This window comes from Impatiens glandulifera, chromosome 1, assembly GCF_907164915.1.
Source record: "Impatiens glandulifera chromosome 1, dImpGla2.1, whole genome shotgun sequence".
Taxonomy (NCBI): Eukaryota; Viridiplantae; Streptophyta; class Magnoliopsida; order Ericales; family Balsaminaceae; genus Impatiens; species Impatiens glandulifera.
Genome location: NC_061862.1, coordinates 84,126,754 through 84,136,722, shown reverse-complemented (window position 1 = coordinate 84,136,722; position 9,969 = coordinate 84,126,754). Strand labels below are relative to the sequence as shown.

The 9,969-nt window shown below is 30.0% G+C and overlaps 1 long non-coding RNA gene across 1 annotated transcript; it reads right to left on the bottom strand.

Moving 5' to 3' along the window:
• Positions 1-8,474: 8,474 nt before the first annotated feature.
• Positions 8,475-9,310, bottom strand: LOC124918797. The gene is made up of 4 exons (XR_007097522.1): positions 9,229-9,310; positions 8,948-9,021; positions 8,795-8,879; positions 8,475-8,494 (listed from the first exon to the last, which is right to left on the bottom strand). It is a non-coding gene; the product is annotated as an uncharacterized LOC124918797 (long non-coding RNA).
• Positions 9,311-9,969: the final 659 nt, after the last annotated feature.

Sequence of the window (9,969 nt, the reverse complement as noted above, 5' to 3'; positions counted from 1 at the left end):
TTTAAGTCGGCTAGAACCGTTACTGTTGTCCATTGACTATCAGTAACAGATTTCGAAAGCCGTTACTGATACCTGTGAAGTTTCTGTAACGAATGTTTTTGTAACGATTGGTAACGGTTTTATTTGCCGTTACAGATGTGTTTCAGTAACGACATTTGATGATTTCAGTAACGGTTTTCGCCCTTACTGATACCTCTTTTTCTACTAGTGATTACTTGCTCGACACAGTAATGAAAATCACGACATCAACATCTTCATCTTACTTTCATTCAATTTCTCCTTCTTATCTTCATATATCCCTTTCATATCTTTCACTTGCTTAAACAAGAAAGCTACATATATAGACAAAGAAAGGATTCAAAACTTACTCGGACCAAAATAATAATAATATTAAGAAAACAAACAAAATACACCTAATTTACTGTTGTTATTCTCATTTAGCGATGGAAAACTATCCATAACGACGGAATTTCTCATTGTTATTGTCATTTACATAGAAGATATTTTGAACTACCCAAGGGCTATAGACCGAGTAAGCTTGTACATAGATCTTCCCTATATATATATATATATATGGTTCAAAATTTAGAGTTTATAAATAAATTATATAACTTACTAGATATCTTAACAAGAGATCCTTGAAGTCTAGGTTGAACAGAAAGAGCCATTGGAGCAAGACGAGTAGCCGAACCCCAATTACTCACAACTTTCTGTACACATCCACAAGCAGCCATTCTATCCGCTAGACAAAGAAATTCTACCACCACTTTCTCAGCTGAAGAAGCATTAAATCGATCTTGTTCCTCATTGATTAACTTCTCTCTGTATTGTTTAACCGACTTCATAACACAGTTTAAACTCCAATAGTCTTCTCCCGCTTCTCCTACTTCACCCCCACGCTGCATCAAGTAATCTCAGAGTTCTCATGAAGGCAAATAACAAGACAGGCTTATAACACGGAAGCTCATTCCAAACCGTGCTTCAGCTAAGTCATCGTTGGCCCCTTCTGAGGGATCAATCTCTGACCTTTCGCTCCTCTCTAAAATTCGGCTATCGTGGGTATTCCTGCGTATGAGAACATGTAATGGAGAAGGAATAGCCAAAATAGGATTCGTTTTTACTAGAGCGCCCAAATCCGCTATATATTTGACACGAGTTTGTCGTAATGCTGAAACTATGGCGAATGCATCTATCGTCATTTGTGCATAAATAAAGAGTCCAATTAGTAGTGATTGAATTCCTTCTATGGTTCCACATGAGAAATCGGTACGAATATAGCCTACATGTCAAATAGAACTATGACCTAAAAGTCTTTTCAAAAAGCTTAATGCTTCATTGTTTCTTTTTAGTTGTTGTTTTTTGCTTGATACTTGATACTTGATGTTTGATGATTGTTTATTATTGGTTGTTTCTTGATACTTGATATTTGATGCTTGTTTCTTGTTGCTTGATGCTTGATTTGTAATGCTTAATGCTTGATGTTTGTTTCTTGATGCATGATGCTTATTGTTTGATGCTTAATGCTTGATACTTTATAATTTTTTTTATTGGTTATTACTTGTTGCTTGATACTTGATACTTGATGCTTGATACTTAATGGTTGATATTTAATGCTTGATGCTAGTTGTTTGATGCTTGGTTCTTGTGTTTGCTGTTAGATGCTTGATGCTTGATGATTGTTGCTTTATGGTTGATGGTTGATAGTTGATGTTTGTTGTTTGATGCTTGTTACTTGATGCTTGATTGTTGATGGTTGATAGTTGATGGTTGATGATTCATTCTTTTTTCTTGATGTTTGTTGTTTGATGTTTGTTACTTGATGCATGTTTCATGTTACTTGTTACTTGTTACTTGATATTTGATGCTTGATGTTTAATGCTTAATTATTAATGCTTAATTGCTTGAGGTTTATTTCTCGATGCTTGATGGTTGATGGTTCATGGTTGATGTTTATTATTTGTTGCTTGATGCTTAATGCTTGATGTTTGATGGTTGATGCTTGATGCTTGATGCTTGATGCTTGATGCTTGATGCTTGATGCTTGATGCTTGATGCTTGATGCTTGATGCTTGATGCTTGATGCTTGATGCTTAATTCTTGATGCTTGATGCTTGATTGTTGATATTTGATGTTTGATGTTTGATGTTTGATGCTTATGCTTGATGCTTGATGCTTGATGTTTGATGTTTGATGTTTGATGTTTGATGTTTGATGTTTAATGATTGATGCTTGATGCTTGATGCTTGATGCTTGATTCTTGATGTTTGATGCTTGATGCTTGATGCTTGATGCTTATTGCTTATTGCTTATTGCTTATTGCTTATTGCTTATTGCTTATTGCTTATTGCTTATTGCTTATTGCTTATTGCTTATTGCTTATTGCTTATTGCTTATTGCTTATTGCTTATGCTTATTGCTTATTGCTTATTGCTTATTGCTTATTTCTTATTGCTTATTGCTTATTGCTTAATGTTTAATTCTTAATGTTTAAATGCTTAACACTTAACGCTTAACGCTTAACGCTTAACGCTTAACGTTTAACGCTTAACGCTTAACGCTTAATGCTTAACGCTAAACGATTAACGCTTAACGCTTAACGCTTAACGCTTAACGCTTAACGCTTAACGTTTAACGTTTAACGCTTAACACTTAACGTTTAACGCTTAACGCTTAACGCTTAATGTTAAATGCTTAATGCTTAATTCTTAATGCATGATGCTTGATGCTTGATGCGTGATGCTTGATGCTTGATGCTTGATGCTTGTTGTTTGATGATTGTTACTTGATGCTTAATGTTTAATTCATAATGCTTTATATTTAATACTTGATGTTTTGCCTCTCGTAGGAAGTATTCTACTCGTTCTTATTTCGTTACACCCGTTCTATTCTTCCTCAGGTCCAATCTAACTGCACCGGAAGAATATCCACCCTTCTCACCCATGTGACAGATGGTGACTCCTTTATCGCATCCTTTGTTGAGGTAAAGTTCATGAAAGAAGAGCTTACTAAGCCAAGAAGCTTCATATAGAGCCAAACATACAGTTTTTTCTCATCAAGCAACAATCAAATCCTGGAAGTAAGGTAGAATTGCCAAGTCGTCTAGCACCATTTCATGCCTCAACTCTAGAATCATTTATGTAAAAAAAAGGTTTGCTTCTGTCTCGGACAAGGACCTGAAAAAGAATCTAACTATTGGGAAATGTGTTATATGGAGGTTTTATGATTTATTTTTGACGTAATGACTCATGCTCAGGATTCGGGTTCGGTTTTAATGCCTTCGAACAAGATTCACACTCCTTGACAGTTAGTTGGAAAAAAAAATTTAAGCCCGAAAATAGAAGGTTTTAATGGTCGGTGTCTTTGTTATCAGCCTCGCGCTAGGTGAATCCATTACTAAGAAAGGGATCATGCTATTCAAGATGAATGTGGCATAAGGTTTTGCTCCTCGACCGATAGTTTTCCGTGCACCGGACACATAGCTTACTGAATCCGTTGCCACAAAGATGGGAATGCATGCTACGAAGGATAGAGTCGAGTCTGATACATCAACTGTCTACTCAATATCCTTGTGCGAGTCCACACTTACTACACGAGATGAACATTGGTTTGGTGAATTGAAGTTGACCTTAGGTGTAATAGGACTCTCAGTTACTGCGCGCGTTCGTATACTGAGGTACTCTCTGTCGGTTGTTGGAACAACGCGAGTCGGGCCTCGATTCAGAAAGATGAAGGGCCCAAAAGTTTAAATATGGGGTTCTAAATTCCCCATATCATTAAGGGCAGAAACGAATCGACATCTCTATTTAATACAACCTTTCCTATTTTAGTTGGGAAAAAATGGTGAAGTCCATCCCAACTGTCCAATGAATAATAAGAGGAGAGCGTCAATGGCGCGCGAATCACACGTTTCCAGATGTAATCAAACTTGTGATCTTCCATCCTAGTTTCACTAATTTAATAATTTGTTGGTTTAAAGAATATTGACAAAAAAAAAAAAGTATATTATAGATTCTTGATTTACAAAGGGAATTATATATGAGACTTATATATTTAAAATTACCAGTAAAAAGAATTTTGTACGCTATTTTAAAAAAAACACCCGAGAAATCTTTAGTTTAAAATTTTCTTAGTACAAAAAATCTATTGTCTCTCTAAAAACCTTCGAATCTTTCCCCTCTAAAATATTTTTTATATAATTAAACACCTTCTAGACCTTTTCTGGATTTATTTGGTTTGTCTTTATTTATTTGATATTTAAATTTTTTATTTAAAATTTGTAATTATTTAATATTCACTCATCCATATTAATGATTAAAAAATAAAATATATGGTTAAATATTTTATTTTATTATTAATAAAATAACCAAACATCCCTAAAATCTCAATTATTTTTATAGATCATAATATCTTTTTATTACAAATTATGATTATTATTTTTTTCTATGGATCAAACTTGACAATTCAACCTATGAACCACAAACGCACTCTTCATTAATACACTTTGTATATTTAAATAATCCGCACTTTATAGGACAAGGACAAGTTAATTTACACACCAACTGACTTGTCTTCATTGCTCTTGGTCCATCATTAGATGTCACTTCATTATATGCCACATTATTAGATGCACATCATTAGATGCCAATATGAATGTAATCGTACCTAACATTTATATATATACATAGAAAAAAATTATAAATATTTATAATTATTGAAAATATTATTAAAATATATATATATATATAACTAAATATTATTAAAATATATATATATATAACTAAAATATATATATATATATATATAACTAAAAATTATTAAGTAATTAAATTTTTTTAATTAAATGACTAACCTGACATATTAATAATAATAATAAACAAAAAAGTTAAAGTTAGAGAAACATTCTTCATCATATATATATATATATATATATATATATATATATATATATATATATATATATATATATATATAATTATTTTAAAATTTAATATATGGTTAAAAAATTTAGTGTAATTTAGGTTCAATTTTTGTAATCTATATAATTTAGTAAATATTTAATTAATTTTTTTCTTATTCAATAAATAATATAAATATATATAAGGAAGGATACTAAATTTATTCATTAAATTGGAATAATTTCTTATATTTAATTATTATCTAAAAATTTGTTGTCTTATTTTGTTAATTTTTTCTAATTTAATATATGGTTAAACAAAAATTTCATGTAATTTAATTTTAATTTTTGTAATATATATAATTTAGTAAATATTTAATATTTTTTTTCTTATTCAATATATAATATGAATATTAGTAAATATTTAATCATTTTTTTTCTTATTCAATATATATAATATATATATATATATAAAAGGAAGAATATTAAATTAAACATGATATTGGAATAATTTCTAATAATTATTTACCATCTAAAAATCTGATTTTGTAAAAAAAAGTTAATATATGGTTAAACAAAATTTACTTGTAATTTAATTTTAATTTTAATTTATTTTATATATTAATTTAATTCATGACTTATTTTATTTTTTTAAGAAAAACAGATTAGTGTTATTTAATTAAATAAAAAGACCAAAATGGAACAAAATATCAAAATCAAAGCTAAATGTCTTCATTTCTTATACAATATATAATATATAATATATATATATATATATATATATATATATATATTATTTCATATTTTTATCTATCTAAAAATTAAAAACAAAAACAACAAAAATACATATTTAATAATATTTAGTATTTTCAAAATAATAAATATTATAGAAATAATAAATATATATTAACTTCACCCACTACAACAAAAAGGACTTTCGGCGACGCTTATAAAGACTTCTGCCAACCCTTAAAAGCGTCGCTAAAAAGATCACCGACCCTTATTCTTGTGTCGCCAAAAGCAGGGTGGGTGTAAGTTTTAGCAACACTTATTTAAACGTCGGTAAAATTATTTTAAGCGTCGCCAAAAGTCAATTTTATTTTTAAATTTATTTTTAGTTTCTTTTAACAAATTTATTTGAATCTTTATTTTTTATTATTTTTAAATTAAATAATCTTTAAAAAGAACATTTATAAAATCATTATCTACCAATTATTAATATTTTAAATAATAATAAAAAATCATAAATCCTCTAAACAATTTTATCTTATAAAATCATATATATATTACAAGTTTTTAATGATGTTATAATGGTTTAAGAAAACAATTAAACTAAAAATAAATTTGTATACTTAAAAGACAAAAAAACAATTAAATACTATATATACGCCGAGATCCAATAGAACTGGTAGACAATATTACACTGGATCTTCTTCACTTCCATCATCGTTGTCTTTATCATCTTTGCTATCTTCTGAACCCGACAAAAGATAACAACATAGGCTCAATAAAAGATAACAATAATTTAATGTTTTCATATGGTTCTTAATCAAGTTTAAAAAAAAGATGAATACGACTAAAGGCTCACCTGAAGTCCATCGAGATCACATAACATAGATATTGTGAGTGAACAATTGAGCTGACAAACATAGACGAATGACATTTTTTTCACCAAATAATAAAAAGAAATCTTACCAACAACATCAATAGTCATGCTCGAGGTATAACCAGTGGCAGAACATACGGGATAACCTAAAAGAAGCAAAACCATATAATAACATTAAATATTATGAATGGTAAATAATTTACTTGACCAATCTCATTAGATTGTGTTTCAATTGTTTGAAAAAACATTTCCAGTCATTATATGGTTTGTTCAAATGATTGTATGATACTGTAATTATTGATCAAATAATACTGTAATTCTACGGCATACTGTAATTCTACGGCAGAAGAAGAGGTAATTGTTGTTCATCTTATAATTGTTGTTCATAAAATCATCCAAAACAAAAAAACAACTAGTCAGATTTAGATATGAAGAAAACATACATTTTTTTCTTCATATGATTTTCACTTACTTGTATGGCCATTTCCTTGTATGCTTGTAATAGGTTCCAAACAATTTCTTTTAATGCCTGAACATCCACATGTTTAGATGTTTTTGTCATAGTTGACTTCAATCTTATTTACATGTAGAATTCATAATAGTTAATTAGTAAATACCCTTAAACTATTACAACTTAACATATGATCATCAAAAGAAATATTTATAATGGTATACACTTCATTTAGATCATATTCCGAAAAAAGTCATTTCTGAGAGAGTCTATGTAACAAAATACCCATTTTTAAATAGACTCGTCAATCAAATCCAAAAGAAAAGAATGAAGATAAATATACAACCAATAAGATAAACCCTCCCCCTTTACAAATACAAGATACAATCAATTAAATCCCACCTCACATTATTGTCCACATAACATGTTTGTATCAAAAAAATTAAAAGATGTTTCCTAACAGAAAGTGAGTGATTCTATGAACAACCAAAGCTATAGAATTCTATTATACAAGTAATATAACTAACTCTCTTTTTATGTTCAAAGGAATTACTATATAAAGGGATAGTCACATAACAAAAATAGGAGCTCCAAATCTACAGTTTTGTTTATTTTCGACCTTTTATTGGTAAGCAACTATATGACAATCTCTGGAATAGCATTTTATAGATCATATGATTTGTATTATTTAAAACAATGAAACAATCAGATACTTTTTAACCAACCTGACGAGGCTAAGGAACAAGTGTGTTAGTGTCCTCTGCATCACTATGAACATCTTCATTGGATGCTTCAGTTAAACCTACAAACCCAGTAGAATAAAATTAATAATAAACATATGAATTATTTGAAATAGGAAAGAAATTGAGAACTGTAATTGTAATATTCCTTCCATAAACTTCTAAGGCCTACCTACCTTCTGATACTTCCAATGATCAGGACCCACCCGGACTATGTGTTTTAAATTAAGCCCCAAACTCATAAACAAATATTAGTCAACATTCTCTATTCTATCTTCCACATTAGGGGTTGAAAAATAGATGGTTCATTCTCCTGCAAGATTCAACCAGAACTGTTGTAAAGAATCATCCTTTATTCTTTTTCAATGCTAGGACAAAAGGATATTACATAATTCTGGGCCTTGTTTCATGAAATGTTATTTGAAAATAATCCAAATATTTCCCACCATGAATCAATTCATTCAAATAATCAATCAAATACTTTAATTTTATAATATTTTAAACATTTAACCCAAATGACATAAGTTAAGAAGGTTTGAAAGACAACCTCATAATCACCTCCGGAAATAGGGTCCTCCCCATTCGGATCTTCATTCTCGAAACCCCATGTTGCAAAATCTTCAATTCCAGTATCATCCAACTCAGCATTATCATTAGTGTTGTAAGTTTCATGAAATTCTTCATTTACACTATCAACTGAAGTAAACATAATGGGTGACCTTTGACTACTTTCATCAAATAGATTCACTATGTGCTTGAGTGAGGGAGAAATCTCCTCCGACATGCCTATGGAATTCACCATCCTGTCAATGCAATCTATATGGATCATAACAAGAAAATTTTCACAAAGAGATGTAAAAGTGAAGGATAACAACACACTGTAATTATTAGCATACCAATATCCAGTCATGTTTGTCCTTTATACTAAAAAACTTATATTTATTTTATATTTCATTTCAGGTCCTATAAAATGAGAATAGATCCCTAGGTTATAGGCAAGAAATAAATAGTGTGGAAATCTATACTCTCCTCCCTACAAAGTTCCCTTTTATATTTCCCATTGAAACAAAGTCATAATCACCATGAAATCAAAACCAACATACCTTTGGCGAAAGAAAGATCAATACTATCAAATTTCTTCACATTGAGGGACTCAAATGACGATTCAAGTGTTGATAAAGGCGATACCTGCAAATGCATTCACTTAGTTTTGAAATCATCATTTTGTAAAACAATTATTATGACCGGATACTAACCTTCTAGTCTGACTCTATCTTAGAATTGCCTTCACCATGACCATCTTTGGATCCATCTTCATCCACAACATTATCTGGCATAGTAGCAAAAGCATCCAGAAGCTAACAAATAAGAATTCTGCACAAATCATACACAGCTACTGGATCATTCTATATGATATTCTTTTTACGAATATTGATACGTAAATGATCTTAAATCGTAATATTAGTATAGCATTCATGTAGATCGATAAATTCATACAAAAAAGACACGTCCATGGAAAAAACAGAAGTGAGAAAACCTGGACAGCAAGAGCAAAGAGAGCACAATACAATGTAAATTCCTAGAGAAGCATTTAACTCTTTTTGAAAGCAATCCAGTCAGTCCCTTCTCTTTGAGTCAACTGAGATTCCTATTATCATCAACAATGGTGGGATTCACATATAATAATAACAGTAGAAAGCATAGCAAAAACAATTCACTTGAAGGAAACTGCACCTATTCACACATTTTCTTAATAAAAATAAGTTGTGTTAGTCATTCAGATTTCAGACACATACGGTAGTTTTGGATAGTAAGACTGAAGCTTGATTTGTCAATTTCAAAATATGGGTTTTAGAGGCTGAAGAACATTAGTATACACATGTACTGATTGCATATAGTACCTTCTTGAAATACCAGAACACCATATACATTTTTTCATGGTTAAGTTAAAAGTAGGGAGAATATAGCCACCGTTCCGTGAATGTGACTGTTCATCATTTGTTTGTTTTAGGACAGAGTTAATCAACAAATATGAGCTCATGATTTGCATAATTTATTTGTGTCCAATTTACTAATTTAAGATATAAAGCAAAAGAATCATATCATTTAAATACGTACTTCTTAAAGCGTATAAACAACTTGTTATGCATATATTTAATTTTTTAACAAACATGAGACAAGATATGAAGAATACGAGAAACAACTAACCGTAATCATTCAATTGTGACGATGATAAGTATTAAGACCTCGAACGTGGGCTTGAAATTGACTGCAAACA